Below are 23,684 nucleotides of genomic sequence, written 5' to 3' on the forward strand. Positions count from 1 at the left end.
CCGATGTGACTTCGTTTGTAGAGTTCGCCCTCTACAAGAACGAAGGACTTGGCGCGTCGTGCGAGCCGTCGGGCTTCCGTCTTGTCGGTCGGTAGTACGTCAGTGGAGGAGATAGTCGAGGTAAAGCGTTCTCCAGTCATCAGGAGGATCGGACTCCACTGCTGGGTCCTCTTCAAGCTCCATGACCTCGGGGTCGGGCAGAGCAGTTGGCGGATCGGCCCCGGGGGTCGGACTAGAAGGGCCATCGTTGGCTTGTTCCGACCCCGCGTAGCGTACCGAGGGTTTGTGTTGATCACTGGCAAAGACGCCTGTTGGGACTGGCTCTCGGCTGGATGCTGCTTTTGCGAGCGTGTCGGCCGCTTCGTTGAGGCGCCTGGGGATGTGATTGAGTTCGAGGCCGTCGAATTTGTCCTCCAGACGTCGGACCTCTTGACAGTATGCCTCCATCTTGGTGTCGTGGCAGCATGACTCTTTCATGACCTGGTTGACGACCAGCTGAGAGTCGCCCCTGACGTCGAGGCGTCGGATGCCCAGCTCGATGGCGATTCGTAGGCCATTGATGAGCGCTTCAGTATTCTGCAGTATTGTTGGATGAGGGGAAATGAAGCCAAACCATGTACCTCATGTGGACCCCAAGGGGGGATACAAAGACTAGTCCTGCCCTAGCGCCCTTCTTCATCAGCGATCCGTCGAAATACATTGTCCTAGTACTCTTGATCGACGGCTGCTGGTGGCATCTGGACCTCGGTCCACTCCGCGATGAAGTCGGCTAGTGCCTGAGATTTGATCGCCGTTCGGGGGGCATAAGAAATGCCCTGATCCATCAGCTCGAGTGCCCACTTTGCGGTTCTTCCCGTAGCGTCATGGCTACGAACGACCTCGCCGAGGGGGAACGACGTCACTACTGTCACGGGGTGTGACTCGAAGTAGTGGCGTAGCTTCCTTTTGGTGATGAGGACAGGTGTAGAGAAGTTTCTGGATTTGGGAGTAGCGGGTTTTGGAGTCGGATAATACCTCGCTGATGAAATATACAGGGCGCTGCACCCTAAAGGCGTGCCCCTCTTCCTCTCGCTCTACTATTAAGGCGGAGCTAACCACTTGGGTGGTGGCCGATATATACAGTAGGAGAGATTCTCCGTCGCATGGAGGAACTAGGACCGGCGGCTTAGTTAAAAATCGTTTAACCATGTCAAGCGCCTCCTGAGCCTCGGCTGTCCACTCGAAGCGGTCAGTTTTCTTCAGGAGTCGATAAAGGGGGAGTCCTCGTTCGCCGAGGCGTGAAATGAATCGGCTGAGGGCGGCAAGGCACCCTGTGATCCGCTGAACCCCCTTTATGTTTTGGATTGGGCCCATCCTTGTGATGGCTGATATTTTCTCTCGGGTTGGCTTCGATGCCACGCTCAGGAGACGATGAAGCGAGCAGCATGCCCCTCGGGACCCCGAAAACACATTTTTCGGGATTGAGTTTGATGCCGTTTGCCCGGAGTTTCGCAAAGGTTCGTTCAAGGTCGGCGACAAGGTGGTCAGCTCGCTTGGATTTGACTACGATGTCGTCGACATAGGCCTCAACGGTTCAGCCCGATGAGGTCTCCTGAAGCAATTAAGCATACAGCGCTGGTACGTTGCCCCAGCATTCTTCAGACCGAACGGCATTGAAATGTAGCAAAACGATCCGAAGGGCGTGATAAAAGATGTCGCGAGCTGGTCGGATTCTTTCATCGCGATTTGATGGTAGCCGGAGTATGCGTCAAGGAAGCAGAGGGTTTCGCACCCTGAGGTGGAATCGACTATTTGGTCTATTCGTGGTAAAGGAAACGGATCCTTTGGACACGCTTTGTTGAGGCCGGTATAATCGACACACATTCTCCATTTCCTGCTCTTTTTTCGGACAAGAACAGGATTTGCTAACCACTCTGGGTGGTATACTTCCTTAATGAATCCTGCGGCCAGTAGTTTGGCTATCTCCTCGCCGATGGCCCTACGTTTCTCCTCGTCGAAGCGGCATAGGCGTTGTTTCACCGGCTTGGAGCCCGGGAGGATTTGGAGAGTATGCTCGGCGACCTCCCTCGGGATGCCCTGGCATATCCGAGGGTTTCCACGCAAAGATGTCCTTGTTGGCGCGGAGGAAGTCGACGAGCGCTGCTTTCCTATTCGGAGGAGAGCGCGGTCCCGATATGGACTTTTTTGCCCTCGGAGCTACTGGGATCCAAGAGGACGTCCCTGGAGCCTTCTGCCGATTCGAATGATCCGATGACTTCTTTGCGTCGGGTGTCCCTTCAATGACCTCCTCCCTAAGGGTGGCGAGCTCTTCGGATGCGATGACTGCTGGATGCGTGTCCGCAGCATTCGACCTCGCACTCGTAAGCGCGCTGGAAGGAGGTGCCGATGGTGATGACCCCACGGGGACCCGGCATCTTCAGCTTCAGGTACGTGTAATTGGGTACGGCCATGAACTTCGCGTAGCATGGTCGCCCTAGGATGGCGTGGAAAGTCCCCGGGAACCCCACTACATCGAAGGTGAGGGTCTCAGTCCGGTAATTGGACCGATCCCCAAAAGTGACTGGGTAGGTCGATCTGCCCCTAGTGGCACGGCTTGCCTTCCAGGCATGATGCCATGGAAAGGTGCTCGGATGGGACGGAGGTGCGTTCGGTCGACGCCCATCTCGTCGAGCGTCTTGGCGTACATGATGTTGAGGCCGCTGCCCCCATCCATCAGTACCTTGGTGAGCCGCTTTGGACCGACGATCGGGTCGACGACAAGCGGATACCTTCCCGGGTGTGGGATGGCATCCGGATGGTCGGTCCGGTCGAAGGTTATGGCGGATTCCGACCACCGGAGAAAGGCTGGCGTGGCCGGTCCGGCGGTATAGACCTCACGACGTGCGACCTTCTGGCGGCGCCTAGAGTCGTAGGCCGTTGATCCTCCGAAGATCATGAGGGCACCGGTCGGCGTTGGGAAGGTGTCATCCTTCTCCTCCGTGTCGTCAGTGGTGGGAACAGGCACCTTCTCCTGCTCCCCTTTGTTAAGGCCTCTGGCCAAGTATTTGCGCATGAGGCCACAATCCTTGTATAGATGCTTGGCTAGGAAGGCGTGGTTTGGGCATGGCTCCTCGAGCATTTTCTCAAAGTGGTTCGGAGTGCCTTCCGTAGGCTTCCGGCCACCTTTGCGGTCGGCAGCGGACACGAGCGGGTTGTCATGCTGTTGCTTCTTATTTTTCTTTTTGGCGGGACGGTTGGAGGCGCCTTCGCCGGCATCCTTGTCCCGCCTCATCTTTCTATCGGAGCGATCAAAGATGGCTCCGACCGCCTCCTCTCTAGAGGCGTGACTGGTGGTGATGTCCAGGAGTTCCTTGGTAGTTTGCGGGCCCCTACGTCCTAACTTGTGGACCAGGATTCGTAGGTTGTTCTGGACAGAAAGGCTCCTATCACGTCGGCGTTGGCGACGTTAGGGAGCTCATTGCACTGTCGAGAGAAGCACCGAATGTACCCACGAAGGGTTTCATCGGCCTTCTGGCGGTAGTTTTTGAGGTCCCATGGGTTTCCAGGGTGTTTGTACGTGCCCTGGAAGTTACCCACAAAGATCTCCGTCAGATCCGCCCAACTCTGAATAGCATTGGACGGACAGGTGCTCCAGCCATGCTCACGCCGAGTCGGCCAAGAACAGCGGGAGATTGCGAATAATGAAATTGTCATCACTCGCACCACCGGCCTGACATGCAAGCCGATAGTCTTCGAGCCAAAGCCTAGGATTTGTTTCAGCCAGAATATTTAGGGATGTTGGTAGGCGGTCGATACCTTAGGGGGAACGCAGCGTTGAGGATGTGTCGAGCGAAGGCCTGAGGGCCTGGCAGGCTGGGGCTCGGGCTTCGGTCCTCGTTGCTGTCATAGCGCCCACCACGTCGGGGATGATAGCCACGGCATGCTACTTCTCCATCATCGCTGTGGGCACGTCTCCGAGCGTCGATGATGCTGCGTACGTCGCGGCCATGGCCGAGGCGTTGATGTACTGGGACGACGGAGGGCTACCCGCCGGCTGGCGGTGTTTGGTGTACGGATGCGTCCTTGGTGGGACGCACCTGAGGGCGCACGCTGGCTGGTGTCGGGTTCAGCGTCGTCGAGACAACGAACTTTCCGCCTGCTGTGCCGCTGCACGCTCGAGCAACGTGCGAATCTCCCGGCGAGCGCGGCGATCCTCGGACGTCGCGGCCTCCGGAAGGCCATGCAGCAAGGCGGTTGCTGCGGCGATGTTCTGGCTGGCTCGGGCAAAGTGAGGAAGGGCCCCATCGTCGGTGAGGATCCTTTGATGTACGGTGCGGGCCGTGGCGCCGCGCGCCCCCTGTCTTTGCGGCGTTCAATCTCGCGATTGATGTCCGCGTATTCCTGGACGAGCCCTTGCCTGGCCTCATCGATCTCTTGCTGACGGGCCCTCAGCTGCTCCATCCTTAGGTGAGATGGGGCTGTCATCTCTTCCCCGGATCTACTGTCAGGGTTGTTTGTAGGGGTGACCTCTTCCCTGGAGGCGCTTTCGACGTGACCTTCGGGGGTCTGCGTCATGAAGCACTCCCGAGAAGGGTGGTGGCTCCCCCTACTAGAATCCGAGCTAGAGAACGATCCCGGCTCCTCGTTGAGGAGCTCAGTAGAGGGTCTCCGTATCCCGCTCAATCGCCCCCACGAACTCGATGTCCGTGGGTGATTGAACCATACGTAGCGCCAGAAGGCGGCCAGCGGTCGCCGCAGCGTTGCGGAGACCGAACGGAAACGCTATCGGGGCGCTCCGTACGGACCCTTCCGGACACAGGGTGGCGTTGTGAGAGGCCTCCTTGGATGACGGGACTCCCCGGGAGTTGCCCGGCGGGCCCTCAAGCCTAAGACGGCTGAGGTTGATGGAAGGGGGAGATGGGGCGGCTGAGTGAGTCAGCGCCAGCTCTCCTCCTAGTGTGATGATGAAATCTAGGTCGCTCGAAATGCACGTGTGCGCCCGGGGCCCAGGTGATTGCGTGGGTGGCCATCCGAGGCCTGATTTGGAACGCGCAAGTCCCCTACCTGGCGCGCCAACTGTCGGTGTTTCGTACAAGCACCGGCAAGTAAATTTATAGTAATGCGCGTTAGGCTCGGATGGTGCGCTAAAGGACACAAGATTTATACTGGTTCGGGCCGAATGTCCCTACGTCCAGTTTGCTGCTGCTCGTGTTATTAGCACCGTGAACGGTCTGTAGTAAGGGGTACAAACGATCGAGAGAGGGACTGGTCCCAAGTCTCTGATGGAAGGGTTGAAAGGTGGTCAAGAGCTTCGTAGCCGCTTGACTGTGTGTATGAGTGCGTCGTATTGTTCGGTCTTCAGAGTCCCTCCCTCTGATGGAGGAAGCGCATCCCCTTTTATAGAGGAAGGGGGTGGCTTTTACAAGGGCGAGGGTTAAGGATGTATATTCTACTTAGTCTTGTGGCTCACGTCTACCCAATCCTCCTCCTTCATTCTGGTGAGTGCGAAGGAAGATAGGCGCCTACAATACTGTTGATGTCTCTGTAGAATGTCAGGTTGATTACAGAATGCTGCCCTACGCAGGGTGTGGGCTGTAGTACTGTGGTTTGACTTATTGGCCTCTCCTAGCCTTGCTCCGCACGCCTTCTGGTTCCTGTGAGTCTTCGTCGGAGGGACGAGGGGTCGGGGTCGGAGCGACGACGTGGTCAAGGCCTTCTGACTTGGCGGACCTGAGGGGTCGGGAAGTGGGTGCCGCTCCCTTGGGTCCATAGTATGATGATGGAATGTCCGTCGTGCGTGGAGATATTAAGTCCTTTTCTGGAGCAGTAGCGGTTGTCGTATATCTTCGTCGGGTTGCGTGTCCCAGGGCTGAAGGCGGCGCCTACAACTCTATAGGGCGAGGAGCACGCATCCTGTACAACCTTTCGGGCTCTGCGGCGCCCGGAAGGGTCTAAAGCACCTGTCCTGTCATCCCCTGGCAGTACTTTTCCTGCCAGGGCGCAGGGTATGGTCCTTGGAGCCACGGTTGACCCGAACGTCTTGTCTTACCCTGTACTTATCATCTCGAGGGAATGGGGAGAAGTTGTCAGGGAGGATGAATCCAATCTTTAGATATGGAGCAGGGTGAGACTCGTTCCATGCTGTCGGGCGAAACAGAGACCAATTCCTATCTCTCGGGTGAGACTGACCTCGCCCCTCCAGGGTCGGGCGAGGCGGAACCTATCCCTCAGCCCTCGGGCGAGACCGAGCCCGCCTTCAAGGCGTCGGGTGAGACGGAGTTTATCCCTTGGCCCTCGGGCGAAACCGAGCCTGTCTTCAAGGGCGTCGGGCGAGACGGAGATTAACCTTGAGCCCTCGGGCGAGGCAGAGTTATCTCCCAAAGGCATCGGGCGAGGCGGAACCAAACTCCTGTTTACCCGAACGAGGGATGAAACGGCGCCCTTATGCGTCCAGAAGTTTTTCACGTTTGGTGGTTATTGGTTCCACCTTCTGGGGTACCCCGGTATTAGGTCCCCGACATGCACCAACACGATCAACAAAGATATGATACACTTCATATCATCACGTGATCATATTGGTTCATTGATCTTGACTTCACTTGCTTTTCACCGTTGCCTTCCGTCCATCGGCGCCAAGTCTTGCTCAAGCTTCACCGTCACGTGGTTCCTCGCTCCAAAGCCTCCAACTTTCCCTTCACTCTTGCAACCAGTCCATCAAGCCAAGTCTTGTCTTGATCTTCTCCATCTTGATCACATGACTCAATGTCATGTCTCATGTGCAATGAGCTCCTTCATCATCACATGTGTGAGCTTTGCAACATCTCTGAGCCATTTCTACCTTCATGGCATATGTTGCTCACACACATGTACCTGTGGACTAATCACCTGTGTATCTCACATAAACACAATTAGTCCACCTAGGGTTGTCACTCAATTACCAAAACCAAACAAGGACCTTTCAATCTCCTCCTTTTTGGTAATTGATGACAACTCTACAAAGATATGGAAATTAAGCTCTTTTAGATTCATGTTGCTTGCCCAAGCAATTTTACCATGTGTAAATGATTTTGGATAAGTACCACAAACCCAAATTGGTAGTATTAGCTCCCCCTATATATGTGCTAGAGTGTTTGGTTTGAAGCTTGCACATATGCATAGATTTGAGTTGTGGGAGAGTAATTACTACCAAATGATGCTAAGGTGTATAGAATAAACCTTTGAAGCGTGATACCAATCAGAGTTGTACCTTTAAGTCCATCCTTAGCACCATGGTTAGCTAGATATCACTTGGAAACAAAAACACTAGATACATCGTGAGATCATCATTAAAAGCAAGGTACTAGCATTACTTGAAAAACTTGTCAAGTGTCTAGCTATCATCCTATGCATGCTAGTTTTCATTTCATCAATCAAAGTCTACAACTAGCATACACCACACAAGCATGCATATTGAATTTAAAAGCTTATGCAATGCAAGCAAGCACATGACTATGCACATATCAAATGCAATCAATCAAAAGTTCATGAGCTTGCTCCCCCTACTTGTGTGCATCTCTTGTCCAAGAATTTTGATTCATCTCTTTCCTTTAATGTTGCTCCCTCTTTGTCCATGTCCAACCTCTACTTCTTTGTCTCAATCTCTCCCAAGGCTTTCATATCTTTGTATAATCTCTCCCCCTTTGTCATCCATTTCCATAAAAGGTGTGCTTCTCATTGATGCCAAGGTTTGCATTTGGGGTAGATGGTTGGAGTGCTTGAATTGTTTTCTTGTATTTATGGTCATCACTTGATTGTTGGAATGAAACCACTTGTAGCCCTTGAGATACCACACATAGGATCTTATACCTTTGATACCAATTTGTGGGACACCTCCCCCTATGTCATAGCATGGGTCATCCATTTGATAAACTTGAGCTCTTGTAGGTGAGGGACACATTCTTCATTTGATCATCACTTAAAGTTGAGGATCACTTGTGGAACCATCGTCTTGCATGATTGATACCACATGTAGATGTGATACCACTGAAAGAATTTTCTAGTATGGGAACCACTTGTTGGATTTATCAATAAAAACCATTTCTTGAACATTTGCTATCTTCATGAGTACCACTTATAGGATATCACTTGTGAATTCTTGATGAAATACTTGGGTCTAGGTACCACTTGAAATAAAACAACTAGATATCCATTTGCATTGTTGTCTTGTGCTTGTACTCTTAACACTATCATGAGCTTCTATGGTTGACTTGAACTAAATTGATTTGCCTAAGCTTCCAAGTCGGGTTTGAACCAATAACAAGCTTCTTCACACCTCTTACAAGGGTTATCTTGCCAATGGTGTACTTGTCCTTGTTAGCAATCCAAATTAAATCAAGTACTTGGGTTCACTAGCTCATGAACAAATTCATATACTAACCACTAGATCAACTAATCATTCAAGAAATAGTGGTAGGCTATGAATTTATACATTTCATTTGTTATGCATGATCCTATGAAGCCTGTACTATATGCACTAATCGCATATAGTAAGGGATGAAGTGATCAGTGCACATTACAATAATACCTTTGCTATGTTGGAGTAGAGGATAGTCCATAGATTTCTAATTCATTACTCCAATAGCAATGTGAAGTCCAATTATAAGCTTGGTGAATATCAATCATGAATAATGAAATCCATTCTTCACCCATATGATTTGAGAATCACTAATGATCAAGTGCACTTTCTTGTTGTGGTTGGCTTACTTGTTCATTTCATCTTTGCTTGCATGGGAGCATCAATGTGTGAATCACTTGAATTGCCATGACTAACTCTCTTTTGGGTGTTGCTTGCTTTTCTTGATCAACCCTTTTGATTGCTTCAACTAAGCATCTCAATGTCTCTTGGATCACCACTTCCATGTGCCTTTGAAGTACCACACTTCCTTTATCTACACATAGGCACAAGCCCCTACACTTAGGGAGAAGGGACCTCTCTCCAAAGAACCATTCTTGGACACTCACTTGAAACAACTTGATTGATTGATCCAAGTGATGGATTTAACTTGATGAGTAATTATGAATCCTTCTTTAAGTCCTTTTGTTTCTACTTGTTTAAGTCCTTTTCTTTCTATCAAATAATTTCCAATAATCTCTAGAACTTAAACTTCATCTTCATCTTGAGTTTGATCTTGATCTTCCAATTGAGTACCAAATGTGTGCAAAGTACACTCCACAATCAAATGGCCTTGTACCCTTTGCTTGTTATGCTTCTAGATCATATTAAAACCAAACTTAGGTGCCTCAATTACTTATAAACATGTTTCCAACTTGAGGACCTTTCAATCAAAGTTACTCTTGATCAATCCAATAATTGTCATTTTTTCTGGCAGATTCTGTACCTTCAAAGATAAATGCATATCTCCCAAATTACAGATCCAAATACCATGAAATTTGGTGGAGATGTGATTCACAAAGTTATACAGCTGTAAAAATTTGAACTTCATTTGACTTTTATATTACTACAATTTCAATTCTTCCACCACTGCCACATGCTGAAAACTGCTGCACTATAGCTGACAAGATCTACTCCAAACTGAAGCATCTCTTATCCAATTTTTATGAATTTGTACAGCATCTTATACCATAAGTCTAGAGCATGTACACCAATTTTTTTATGCCAATCCAATAAGTTTTGATCACTCAAACATGGCTAAGATCACAGGTAGCTTAGATTTTCATATAGGATAGATTCAACTATTGAGCTATACTTCATCAAAATGAATCAAACTTGAAATTAACTTGTTTGAATCTTTCACAAGACATAAATCCATTCAATCCACTTACTAAATGTCATCTTATGAACTTATCCAACACAATCAATCCAAACTTGATTACTAAGCTATTTATCCATTCAATCATCTTATAGCAAACAACATTGCATATTTATCCAATTCAATCAACTCATATGCACCCAAATTGAAATGATCAATAAGTGATATACCTTGGTTAGCTATGATCATCTAACTAGCAAGCTTCAACTCAAATATTTTGCAGCCATCAAATAATCCAATAAATTACCACAACTTGATCATGACACTTGTATGTTGAGGCACTTTGGACTTCACTAATTCTTGGCTTGGCATGGGATAGAATTGCATTAAGCTTCATAACTTGACTCAATATGTTAATAAACATGTGAGATCAATTGGATCAAGCCCCATGCCATGGTACCTACAATCAATCATCCACTTTTTTGATGGTACCCAAACTAGTTTTTGGTCCTCTCAAGTAGGAGCAACATACTTAGGCATAGCCTTAGTATGAATAGCGAGGATGGTTTTTTGCATAGCAACCATAGAGGTACCATACCATCCTTTCTAAGCACATTATCATTATCAATTGAAGTAGCTTAGAATTATTACCTAGGGGACATGAATTAGCCATGTGTCCCCTTCCCGGCATGAGTAGCAAACTCTCTTTGATTGAGCCTTCTCTTCCTTGCCTCATGTGTTTGCTCTCATTGCCTTGCTCTTCTCTTTTGCTTGAATCTTCTTCTCAAGCTTGGAGAACACTTTGAGGCAAAGTGTCCCATACTTCATATGTATAGCACTTGAATGTGAGCAAATCTCTCTTCTCTTGATCTTTGCTCATCATCTTGGCATCTGAGTTTGCAATGGATGCCTTGCCTTTCCACCCATTCTTGTTTTCTTTCTTCTTCTTCATCAAGTCACCACCATCTTCATGTTGATCTTGATTTGCTCTTGGGGTGTCTTCTCTTGCTCAACTTGTGGCTTTGGTTGAGGCTCCTTTGTTGCTTCACCAATTGCTTGGTTTGGGCACATTGAGGTAAGTGACCTCAAGTGCAGCACTTGAAGCACTTGACATGCTTTAAGCCTCTCTTCTTCCTTCATCTTCTTGAGCTTCTCAATGTTGGGTAACCATTTGCAAGATGTCCCGCTTCATGACACTGGTAGCACATGGAGTGAGACAACTTCAATTGTTGTTGCTTCTTCATCTTCTTGCCCTTTTTCTTCGCACTTGTCATCTTATTCTTGAATCCAAGGCCACTCTTGTCACCAAAGTTTTTTGAGTCTTCATCAAATGCTCAAAGGTGACTTTTTAGTTGTAGCACCTCTAGCTTGTTGCTCAATTTCTTCACTTCATTTTTGAGTTCATTGTTCTCCTTCAAAAGGTTAGTCTCACAAGACAAGGAAGTAGAACAAGCATCTATATGTGAAGAGCATGGCATTTCTATAAATCATCACAAGGGGGATACATGCTTCTTGCCTACATCACATGGGTTAGCAACAATGTTGTGATTGATCAATTGACCCATGTGATGAGCTCTCACAGTTTTAAGTTTCTTTGCAAACACTTTAATGAGGAAGCATATTGTTCTAATATTCTTCATGAGATGCAAGTAGTGTCTCATGAGTCAATTTTAGCTTACCATGTGAAGAATTAAGAACATCAAGTAATTTCTTATGTTCTTCACATTGAGTTCTTAGAAATGAGTTTTCATTTTCCAATTTCATTGTTTTAGCTTTCTCATTTTCTAAAGACATGGTCATGCTAGCAAGCCAACTCACAGGCTTCATCATGTGAATCAACATGATCAAACCACATTATATTTGATACTTTGGTGTCACCTTGTGACATGAAGCAATGTGTGTAATGGATGGGTTTGTAGTACACCACAATCATGGCCCGAGCATGAACCATCATACCATCGATGTGCATGGGTATCATCATCATTTGCATCACTTGTGCATTATCATCAATCTTGTCAAGTGATCTTGTGGTAGCATTATCATCATCACACTTACCATGAGGTGGAGCAATCTTCCACAATCACCAAATTGTGGTCATGCTCAACATCCTCATGCGCCACTTTCTTGGGCTCCTCCTCCTTGAACTTGCCATCATCCCATGTGGAGGAATCACCAAAGGTGCGCTTGATGGACTCCCATATCTCACGAGCGGTTCCCATGTAGTTTACTTGTTTCATCAAATCAAAACTCAATGCATCCATTAGAAAACAACAAGCATGTGCATCAAGTTCATAGAGAACTCTTTGAGCTTTGGTGAGATTTCTATGGTTCAAGACATGAGTGAGACCACTAGTGACAATCCACCAAAACTTAGGTCCCTTTGCATGAAAATGATCAAGCATGTGATTCTTCCAAAGTGCAAAGTTTGCGCCATCAAAAATGTGTGTCTCACAAACATCTAGCCCACTAGACGCCATCCTCTCGGGTCGGTGAAGACCACAAATGAGAGATATAGCTCTGATACCACTTGAAGGGTCGAGATGACGGACTAGAGGGGGTGAATAGTCCTTTCTAAAATTAATCACGTCGGCTTACCGAAACAAATGCGGAATTAAAACTATCGGTCTAGCCAAGACTACACCCCTCTATCTAGGTTCACAAGCACCTTATAAAGATCCTAATTAGGCAACAAAGGTGTCGGGCTAGCTAGAGCTCACCTATCCAATTTTAGAAGCAAGGTCACACAAACATATGTCACTAGTACTTCAAGCAACGAGGGAGCTCCTACACATGCTAGTAAGCAAAAGCACAAAGCCTCCTAAGCTCACTAGCAGTGCTCAATAACGAGGCAACCAATGTCAAATTAGAGAGCGCAAATACTTAGCTACACAAACTAAGCAATGTGATGAACAAGGTTACACAAACCAAATTAGCCATGCAAGGGACATACTTCTATGCTACACAAGCAAGAAGGCAACTAGTGAGCTACACAAGCTAACTAATTACAAGAGCAACTACACAAGCACAATGTATATGAAAGTAATTACAAGCTTGTGTAACATGGAATGCAAACCACTGAGAAGATGATGAAGACAATGTTGACACAGTGATTTTCTCCCGAGGTTCACTTGGTTGCCACCAAGCTACGTCCCCGTTGTGTCGATCGCTCACTTGGTGGTTCAGCGGCTAATTGGCATCACCCACCAAGCCTGCACGTCGGGCACCACAAGAACCTACCCACAATAGAGGGTATCTCAATGACACGCTCTACTAGAGTTGCTCTTCGTGATCCCCACGGGGTGAGCACAATCCCCCTCACAAATCCTCCTCTGGAGCACCACACAATCTTGTTGCGTGCTTCAATGGAGTCACAAGCCACCAAGCCATCTAGGAGGTGGCAACCTCCAAGAGTAACAAGCACCACTGGCTTATAACTCGATCACCTAGTGCCACTTGATGCAACCTCATGATGCAATCGCACTAGAATTGCTCTCTCACACAATCGGATGATCACTATCAAGCATATATGAGATGGAGGGCTCCCAGGCACTCTTAGGCATGGACACAAAGTCCCCCCAAGGTGCTCAGCTCTAGTCATGGCCGAGACCCCCTTCTATTTATAGCCCCCATGAAAATAGAGCTGTTGTACCCCTTCACTGGGCAATGCTCGGGGCGATCGGACGCGCAGGTCCACTTGACTGGACGCACCGATCCCTGTGTCTAGTTGCTGCCGCGCTTCCACGTGTCACTAGTCGTTTGAACTAACCATTGCCGCCAACGGCTATCTCGCGCGCGCACCTTCATCCACCGATCAGACACGCTGCTCAACTTGACCGGACTAACTACACCTCAGCGTCTGGTCATTTCCAAAGAGCTCCTCGAGCAACAAAATGATGATCGGACACATCTGATCAGGAGTGATCAGACGCGCCTAGCGTCAGGACCACGTCTCGCTCGCACAGCCATTGACATCAGCATTCATCAGCCTCGATCGGACGCACTGTCATTGAGTCCGGTCACCACTTGGACTAGAGTCCAATCAGTCAACTCGTGCCCCCTCGACCAGCCAGCATGCTACGGCTTAAATTGACTGGACAGGCAGGTCCTCCCGAGGCCTACGTTCGATCATCTCTAGTGACCACTTTTCACCTTTGTTTCTTCACCGTGTTGATCCATTTCAACTCTAACTTCTTTTCCTTTGTAAATGTGCCAACACCACCAAGTGTACACCACCATGTGTATGTGTGTTAGCATTTTCACAATCATTTTCAAAGGATTAGCCACTCAACTTGCCACGCCACTCGATCCTAGCGACGATGCTAAGTTAGATCACTCGAGTGGCACTAGATGACCGATATGCAAACAAGTTTGCCCCTCTTGATAGTACGGCCATCTATCCTAAACCCGGTCATCAACTTCTCTACACACCTATGACTGGTGAAATGAAATGCCCTAGGTTATACCTTTGCCTTGCGCATTCCATTCCATCTCCTCCAATGTTGATGCAACACATGCACCAACATGATCAACAATGATATGATCCACTTCATATCATCACATGATCATATTGGTTCATCGATCTTGACTTCACTTGCTTTTCACCGTTGCCTTCGTCCATTGGGCCAAGTCTTGCTCAAGCTTCATTGCCACGCGGTCCATCGCTCTAAAGCCTCCGACTTGCCCTTCACTCTTGCAACCGGTCCATCAAGCCAAGTCTTGTCTTGATCTTCTCCACCTTGATCGCATGACTCAATGATGTCATGTCTCATGTGCAATGAGCTCCTTCATCGTCGCATGTGTGAGCTTTGCAACATCACCGAGCCATTTCCACCTTCATGGCATATGTTGCTCACACACATGTACTAGTGGACTAATCACCTGTGTATCTCACATAAGCACAAGTAGTCCACCTAGGGTTGTCACTCAATTAGCAAAACCAAACAAGGACCTTTCATCCCTACCCGCCTTATATAGTCTGGGGGTAGGGTTACAAGTCAGTTTAGGCCTAGATATATTTAGCTATATGGTAAGTATTTACAAGGAATACGATATCTATCATATCTGAATAGATCTTCCTTTATCGCCAAGATGTCTTGCAGTGTACGCCGACCAGAGCCAAGCACCATAGGCCTTAATCTTACGGGCTGGACCTCCCCTGGTGGTACGGCCCATGTCCATTATCATGGGTACCTAGGGTTATAACCCCCACAGAAGCCCAACTCACTGCTGTTGCATTGCTCTCTATCATCCCCATCCCGATTCCTGCATGCACGGGAATAGGGAGAGCAGGCCTCCGAAACCGGTGTCGTTCGTGAGTTCATCTGCTCGGGTGAAGACCGACAATCATGTTTTTGGGGAGCATCTTTCATGCGACTGCTCGTTTGTTCTTCGTCCTCCTACTACTTCTCGATGACTTAGTGTTGGCGCAAAAACATGGTAACACGCCGGGGACATGCAACAAGCCAGAATGATCTAGAGATCTGCTTGGCTTCAACACAGGACCAGTCGATCGTGTGAATCCCGAAGGCATGCTAGTCAATTTGACCTACAATTGACAACTAGTGAAAGTCTTATAAGTAGTTTAAGGTGAAACATGCCGGTTTTGCCCAGATAGTTCCAAGTGTGCTGCTTCGAGAGCAGCCAAATGGGAGAATCGACTAAATAGCCAATATGAGAAGAAATCGACTGTTAAGGACTGTGATGTTCGTGGGTCACGATTGTTTTGTGATAACAAGTACAATGCACTCAGATATAAGTAACATTATCAGCTAGGTGGATATAACCAGTGTAAAGCATTGAGCTGATAAGTTTAACGAGAAAAATATAACATGCGAACAAATTGACTGTCTAGTACAAATGAACTACAAACGCTCTAAATCTAATCTATTCTCGTCAACAGTGAGGTTTGACCGGATCGATACAGCTATGATAATAATAACAAACTAAAGCCAAAGAATCCATAAAACCATCTATATATTGACAGGTTCATGAAAATGCTATATATGTGAAAGCATGGGTGAATCGGCTAAAATAGCCGATTCAGGTAAAAAAGGATTATATCATGTGAACAATCGACTATTTAATATGAATAGATTTATAAACTCATCAAATCTAACCTATTATCTTTAACAGTGGGGTTCGACCGGATCGATGGTAGCCATAATAAAGATAACAAACTAAATCTTTAAAGTAAATAGATCAATTCAAATTTAACAGAATCATGAAAATATACTATGAGCGTTAAAGTATGGGCAATCGGCTATTTAGCCGATGCAGGCATAGCAAACAGCCAAGGTCATACCTGGCCAAAAGCAAATCTACCAACTAGCATACTCTGATTTAAAGTGCTAACAGTGGGGATTGACCGGATCGTTACAGCCATAATAACGAGCTATAGACCAAATTCAACTAACTAGTAACCCTACTCAAGATCAGACATGCCTTGGCCATGTACTATGTACGATCAAGGTCGAAGTAGAACGACCGATAAAACATAATCCATCGTTTGAAGTAAAAATTATCGCAATATAGCAAAAATAAACGATGGATTAAAAGGATGTGAGGTCGATCTAGATCGATCTTGATCGGACAGGTTGATATTGCTGAAACTAATGATAATAAGAACATCAGCAAGATTGATAACTTAATGAATCTACCTGAAGGATGCCACCCTTAGGTAGAGCCGATAACTTGACCTTAATCTAATTCGAGAAGTCGAGCTTAACCGATGGCAGCCGTACTTGAACCAGATAAGGATCAATAACCAACTTATACTAAAGCTCATAAGAGGTCGGCTGGACCGATGCAGCCTTACAAACAAAAGTATAAGTTGTGATGGTACTCACAGACAAGTCGGAGGTCGACCGAATCGATGCAGCCCTGCTTGTTGAAGAACTCGTCGAGATCTACATTACTCCTACTCCTAAGGATTGGCGTGATGCCGCAAAGGTAAAGACTATTTTGATTGATTGAGAGATCCCTGTTACAATAGCCGGGGGTTTATATTTATACCCTGGGCTGATAAGAGTCTTAAACAAACATGACTAGATAACAAAAAGAAATATCAAGATACATGGACTCTAATTTCCCTTATGCAGAATCCTTGCTGATGAAGCTTCCTTGTTTGATACGTGTCCTTGTTTCTTTCATCCTGATATGCACCTGGACATCATGTCTCTCTCAAATATATTAAATAATATTTTCTAGCCGGCTCGTAAATATCCCTTAATTTTGGAAACATTCTTGCTTTTGACATCATCGGCCGATCTCTTCCTTTCCAGGATAAGCTTACCAAATTTTGGTGTAAACACTCAGCGTCTTCTTCTGAGGAGGAGGTGATCGGCACTACAACTTTATTGCACGGCATCAACCGGGACGACTACATCAACAAACGCTATGTCAACTAGCGTCGGCTGTGGTGCCGCTGGGTATGCAATTGTTGCAACCCATGTTCTATTTTCTATTATTGAAATCATGATCAATGTCATGTTCATTAATCCGGTTGCACTTAGATCACAGGTGCACATGTCTGATGTCACCAACATTTTGTTAATACTTTTCTAGATTAAACTGGTATCGAAATTGCCTAATTTTCTAACAATCCAAAAACCTGATATGCATTTTTCGGTAGTCGGCTTTGTGGGTATGCTAAAACCAAATGTTTTTAGGGCACACATTACAAGAGGTGGCGTTAGAGATGCATATTATGGTTGACTGCTATTCACTGCTACTTTGTTGCTGAACTTAGATCAGTTGGACCACATATTCCTGAGGAGTGTGTGTTCTAGGACACTGATACTACATTCAAGGGGGCAATAATCAGCGTGCTAGGAGACTCCATAGTAGACGCCTATGTGACTCTGCAAACTGGTAAAGAGATGTGGGATACACTTGAGGCCAAATATGGAGTGTCTGACGCTGGTAGTGAGTTGTTTGTTATGGAGCAGTTTCATGACTACATGATGGTTTATGACCGTTCTGTAGTAGAACAAGCTCATGAGATATAAACACTAGCGACAAAACTCGAGAATTATGGTACTATGCTGCCACACAAGTTTGTGGCAGGCTGCATTATTGCTAAGCTGCCATAGACTTGGATAAACTTTGCTACTTCTCTGAAACATAAGAGATTTGCTGACCTCATTGGTTCTTTGGATGTTGAAGAGAAGGCGAGAGCAAAGGACATCCGCAACAAGAAAATTGTTGAGGGAGATTCTAGTGCCCATGTGGTACAGAAAAAACTCCAAATTCCCACAAGAAGAAATTCAAGAAAGAACTCAAACAAAAGATCACTGCTCCTTTTAAGAAGAAGAAGAACAAGGAAAAAGGCAATTGCTACACCTGCAGCAAACCTGGGCATTATGCTAAGGTTTGTGAGGAGAGCAAATGGAGGCCTAAGAAAAAGTCTGCAAACATGATTGAGGCAGATGAAGGAACAGTGAGGTACGGTAATTTATTACCTACAGTTCTTTCAGTTTGTCGTTCACCTGATTGGTGAGTTGACACAGGCGCCAATATTCATGTATGTGTTGACATTTCCTTATTTTCTTCTCATCAAGTCGGGCGGACTTCCTCCTTGTTGATGGGAAATGGAGCGCGTGCTGCTGTTCGTGGTGTTGTTACGGTTGATTTGAAGCTTACTTTAGGAAAGACTATGCAACTGAAGAACGTGCAACAAGTTCCGTCAATAAAAAGAATTTAATTAGTGGTTCATTGCTATGTGGAGATGGCTATAAGCTTGTGTTTGAGTCTAATAAATTCATACTTTTGAAGTATGGAACCTTTGTGAGTAAAGGCTATGAGAATGGAGGCTTGTTCCGTTTGTCTTTAATTGATGTTTGTTTTAATTTTGTGAACCCTATGAGCCATGATAATGAGACAAATGTTTGGCATTCACGTTTTTGTCATATAAATTTTGATTGTATGACTCGCTTAGCTGATATGAATTTAATCCTAAAATTTGATTTGGTCAAAGGTTCTAAATGCCATGTTTGCGTGCAAACGAAGCAACCTCACAAGCCTCACATAGCTGCTAAGGTGAGAGACTTGGCACCATTAGAACTAATCCATTTCGATTTGTGTGAAATGAATGGCAAGTTGACCAAAGGTAGCAAAAGATATTTCATGACATTTATAGATGATTGCACTAGATTTTGCTACGTGTATCTGTTAAAATGAAAAGATAAAGCATTGAATTATTTTAAGATCTATAAAGCTGAGGTAGAAAACCAACTTGAGAAGAAAATTAAACGGTTACGGTCTGATCGTGTAAGAGAATATTTCTCAAATGAGTTTTCTGAGTTTTACGTGGAGCATGGTATTATTCATTGAGGACACCGCCATACTCACCACAATCCAATAGGATTGCAGAGAGAAAGAACCGCACTCTAACTAAGTTGGTTAACGCAATGCTAGAGATTGTGGGACTATCTAAGGAATGGTGGGGTGAGACAATATTGATAGCATGTCATGTCCTAAATAGAGTGCCCACAAAGAACAAATAAATTACCCTATACGAGGAACGGGAGAAGAGATTAAATCTTTCTTACCTATGAACACGGGGTTGTTTGGCAAAGGTGAATGTGCCAATAAACAAAAATTGAAAGCTTAGACCAAAAACCATTGATTGTGTCTTTCTGGGTTATGCTATTCACAGCGTGGGTTATAAATTTTTAATAATAAATTCTGGAGTGTGTAGCACCCGGTTTTAAGAACAAAACCAGATACACACCATATGTGAGCCCAGGAAGTCAAATCTCACATATAGCTACAAATAAGGGTAATATCAAAAGACAATGCTCAATATATAACGTAATTAGTATAAAGAATATAACCATAGACCACAAACAGCAAAAAGACAACTCTGATCTTCGGGTGAAGACTTCAATTCCACAGGGACAACTAACTGGTTGATCACAAGCCTAATTCATCCAAACTCTAGCAATCTGGTACCCATCCAAGATTTTTATCCAAATATTTGAAAATTAAACAAGCGTAAGTACATGTTGTATTCAACAAATATAACATGGGGTTCATGAGGCTCAAAAGGCTGAGACTGGTTCAACTGTGATTAGCTTTTAATGAGTCATGATTTTAGCAATTGAGTAGTAACAAGTTTATCACAAGCCCATATAAACACATGACCAGGTAAACATGAATAATGAATAGCATAAATAGTAATCCCTTGACCCACTTCCAAGGAAGGTCGGCAGGGTTCACTATGAAGCCTTTCAAAGGTTCGTCTAACAAGTTAGGGCCATTAGATTCACTCGGCAAACAGATGTAGAGCCCCCCTTCTCGATGGCACAATGATGCGTAACCTATACACAAGGGGATAGAGGCCGCACTATACTCAATACGACAAGCCATTCTTACGCCAATAAAGGTAACCACTAACAAGCTAGAAAATGTCCTCATACTAAGCTAAAGCCAGAGCCATATAGCCCTCATAGTTGTACTGTAAGTCCCGAATGATCACTTATAGATAAGTCCTTAGGGAGGGGAATCTAGAGCACCATAAAATACCCAATGCTCTAGCCCCCTTGTTCCATGTTGCTAAAAAGCATCTTTTAATATTTATTGCATAATCCATTAGTCAAGTTACAAGATCATGGTTGTAGTTGAGCACTAGCATCATACTACCCAATGCAATAACCCAAAGGTATGAAGGTACAGGGTAACAAAATACTAGAAAATCCAAGGTGGTAGACAAGGTAGACACATGCAGTATGAATTAAATGATTTAAGATGTATAAGACAACAAGGAAGATCCCATGCTATACTTGCCTTAAACACCGATCCTTCGGTAAGCTTGAATCTTCAATCGTTCTTCTTCTTCTTCTTGATCACCACGTATATCTCATCGACTGGACGAAATCATAAAGCACCACACAAGCATCCATACAATCATACACGAAGCAAACAATAGATCTAAATCAGAACAGTACACCAAACATAGAAAATTAAGTAAAAGAGTTTGAATTACGATTGTACGCATCGCTACGAACACACAGATGCGAGAGGCACGCTAATAGGAGCTACGGGTTGAAAGAAACAGCTACCGAAAGATCTACTCATAAAGAGAAAATATAAAACTATAAGCTTCATGTGTTTTAACTATATAAAAGCTTATATAAATTAAATTAAGTCAAATTTAGATTTGAAATATAAAACTAAAGTAAAACAAATCATATTTTATTTATAAAATCCAGTTGCTTAATTATTATTCAAATTAGAGTTTAAACTATGAAATTCTAGAAATAGTGACATGATAAACATTGTTACTAACGTGTAGTTCTCATTGCAATGAATCTAGCACAACTTGAACGGGTCAATTCGGAGCTAAAACGTAGCAGATATGAATTAAACAAGATTTCCTTTAATAAAATAATAGATTAAATCTAACCTCAAATTTTAAAAGTTGAAAACATACTTAACAGTAGTATGAACATGTAGATTTTGAAATTATGAACCTAACGCAAGTTGAACGGGTCAAATCGGAGTTAAAACGGAGAAGTTATGGCCTAAACAAATCTAGTGGCAAAACTGTGAATAGCTGAAAACGTATTTTCAATCTAACCGAAGCAAAGTACGCTTTCAAAAGAAGAAAACGAAATTGGAAAAGACGCAATGGAACGCGGGTTTAGTCTCAAATATTTATAAGGGTCTTTTTGCAAAATTCACAGCGAAGGGGTGTCCTTCGAAATGAACCACCGAATTAGATTTGAACGGCCGCGATGCAATCGAGCGGGGAGAAAAAAACATGACCGCTAAAATAGTACCAGCGGCGAGGTATTGGCGGCGGCGCCACGGATGGGCTACCGGCAACGATGGTTCTTGGCCTACGGAGCACGGTTTTTGGAATGGTAAAGTCCGGGAGGGAGAGGAGGCGACGGTGGTCTCAGCTAGGGTGACCTCGGCGTCGGAGAAGGAGCAAAGTGGGCGCGGGGCTCGATGAAGCAGCGGCTCTCGCGGCGACGCTTAGGGCTAGGGGCTGCGAGCTCGCGCGGGGCAAAAACCTTGCTGCAAGATGGGATAGGGAAGCGGCACAATCTCGGCGGCTATTTATGAGACACGGCTGACTTGCGAGGCATGCCACAGGGCGTAACGGGACCGGAGCCGGACGGCGCTGGCGCGGTCGTGTTCAAGGCAGACTCGACGCGAAGAGAAAGAAGACACCCTGACGGGTGGGCTAGCGCTGTCAGTAGGAGGGAAGAAAGAGGGCGCGGCGCGGGTGGCTGGCTGGCCCAGGCGCTCGGCTAGGCCACCACGAAGGAGCGGGCACAGGAGATGGGCCAGCTCGGTAGCTAGGCCGACGCGAGGAAGAAAGCAGCTAGGCCGATCTGCTGGGTTGCCTACGACCATGGGCCAAAAAGAGAGGGAGAGTTTTTTTTTCCAAATTTGATTTCCCTAACACTTTTTCAAATGGGTTTTGAATTCATTTGAACCTAGAATCAAAACCAAACTTAAATATTATTTCAAATATACTTCAAATTCAAAGTCAGCTGAACAATTTTGGTAAGTTTTCAAAAATAAATTTTTACAACTTTTTAAATTCTTTTATTTTCTAATTTTCTTTTCTTTTACTTCAAAGCCATTTTTAATTTATTTCCAAAAGCATTTCAAATGTTTTCAATTTGAATCAAATCCACACAATACAAAGAAACCAATGCACCGGCATGTATGCACAACCATATTGCTACCTTATGAATTTTAATTTAATGAAAAATTTTATTTTCCTATATTTTCATGAGCGCAAAAATACAGAATTAAAATATTTTAATCCTATTTTCAAAAGTGCAAATTTTAGGGTGTTACAATTCTACCCCCTTAAGATGAATCTCACCTCCGAGATTCGGAAGACGTCAACTAAGAGATAGGGATACTCTGTCTTTGAATTCTTCTCTACTTCCTCGTGTAATTCCATCTTCTCGATAAAGACAAAAATCACTTTACTTTGCATACCTGTTGATCTTACTCTAAATAACTTGTCAAACTGATTCCAAGATTTTGACAGGTTCTCCAGACCATGCCTAGGTAACTTCAATCACTAGGCCACCTTCCTATAATACCAATTCGCTTTCTTAAAATATCCACCTTCCGACGAAGCCTAACGAACCTCTTGGTCAGAAGGAGAATCTACCACTAATCTTCAAAATGTTAATGTTTCCGACTAAGTTGCTCAATCTGGGAATACAACTCTTAATCCTTGGTGTCACCCGAACCTTCTTAGCATAATTCTCCATTGCTAAGGGCATCGGCCATGACTTTTGCTTCTCCATGTGATAGCACTTTTCCAAGTTAATCAATCTCATTCCAACAAGGATATTACTAGCTCAAAACCATCTTAGTGAAGATGTCCTGTAGATTCTTGTGATCCCCCCTAGATGTCACTTTTACTTCTAAGAAGATATTATTTCCATGCTTCACAATGGCTAACTCTAGATAACACTTTAGGTAATTCAACTCACGCATCCTTAGATGACTTAATGAACAAGCCACCTCTTTTCTTCACGTATAAGGACACATTCCACACCTTGACAGGGTGCATCCCCGTAGATATAAAGCTCTTGTCCGGATATGGTAAAGCTAATACATAGGTTTTATCCTCTTCTTGGACTCCTTCAAACACTTAGCTGAGGTCTTTTGATCCAAACTAACTTGAAAACTTCTCCGTTAGCTCTACCAAAATCTTGATGATCTTGGATAAACCTTCGTTGAACCTTTAACCAAACTCATTGAAACTCTGAGTTTCTCTCACATCTTTGGGAACCACCACGCTTCCGCTACGCAAACTAGAACGTAGGATACTTCATCTTGCAAATTCTTCAACTTGGCTACCCCCCCTTAAGAAAAGATAAACTAGGGGACACAAAAAGGGTAGCTTGCACCTTCTTCTAGATGAGCTAACTAGTATCAAGATGTTCTGCCATCCCAATGATACTCTTGTGTATGGGT

The sequence above is a fragment of the Miscanthus floridulus genome, chromosome 12 (genome assembly GCF_019320115.1).
Source record: "Miscanthus floridulus cultivar M001 chromosome 12, ASM1932011v1, whole genome shotgun sequence".
Classification (NCBI taxonomy): domain Eukaryota; kingdom Viridiplantae; phylum Streptophyta; class Magnoliopsida; order Poales; family Poaceae; genus Miscanthus; species Miscanthus floridulus.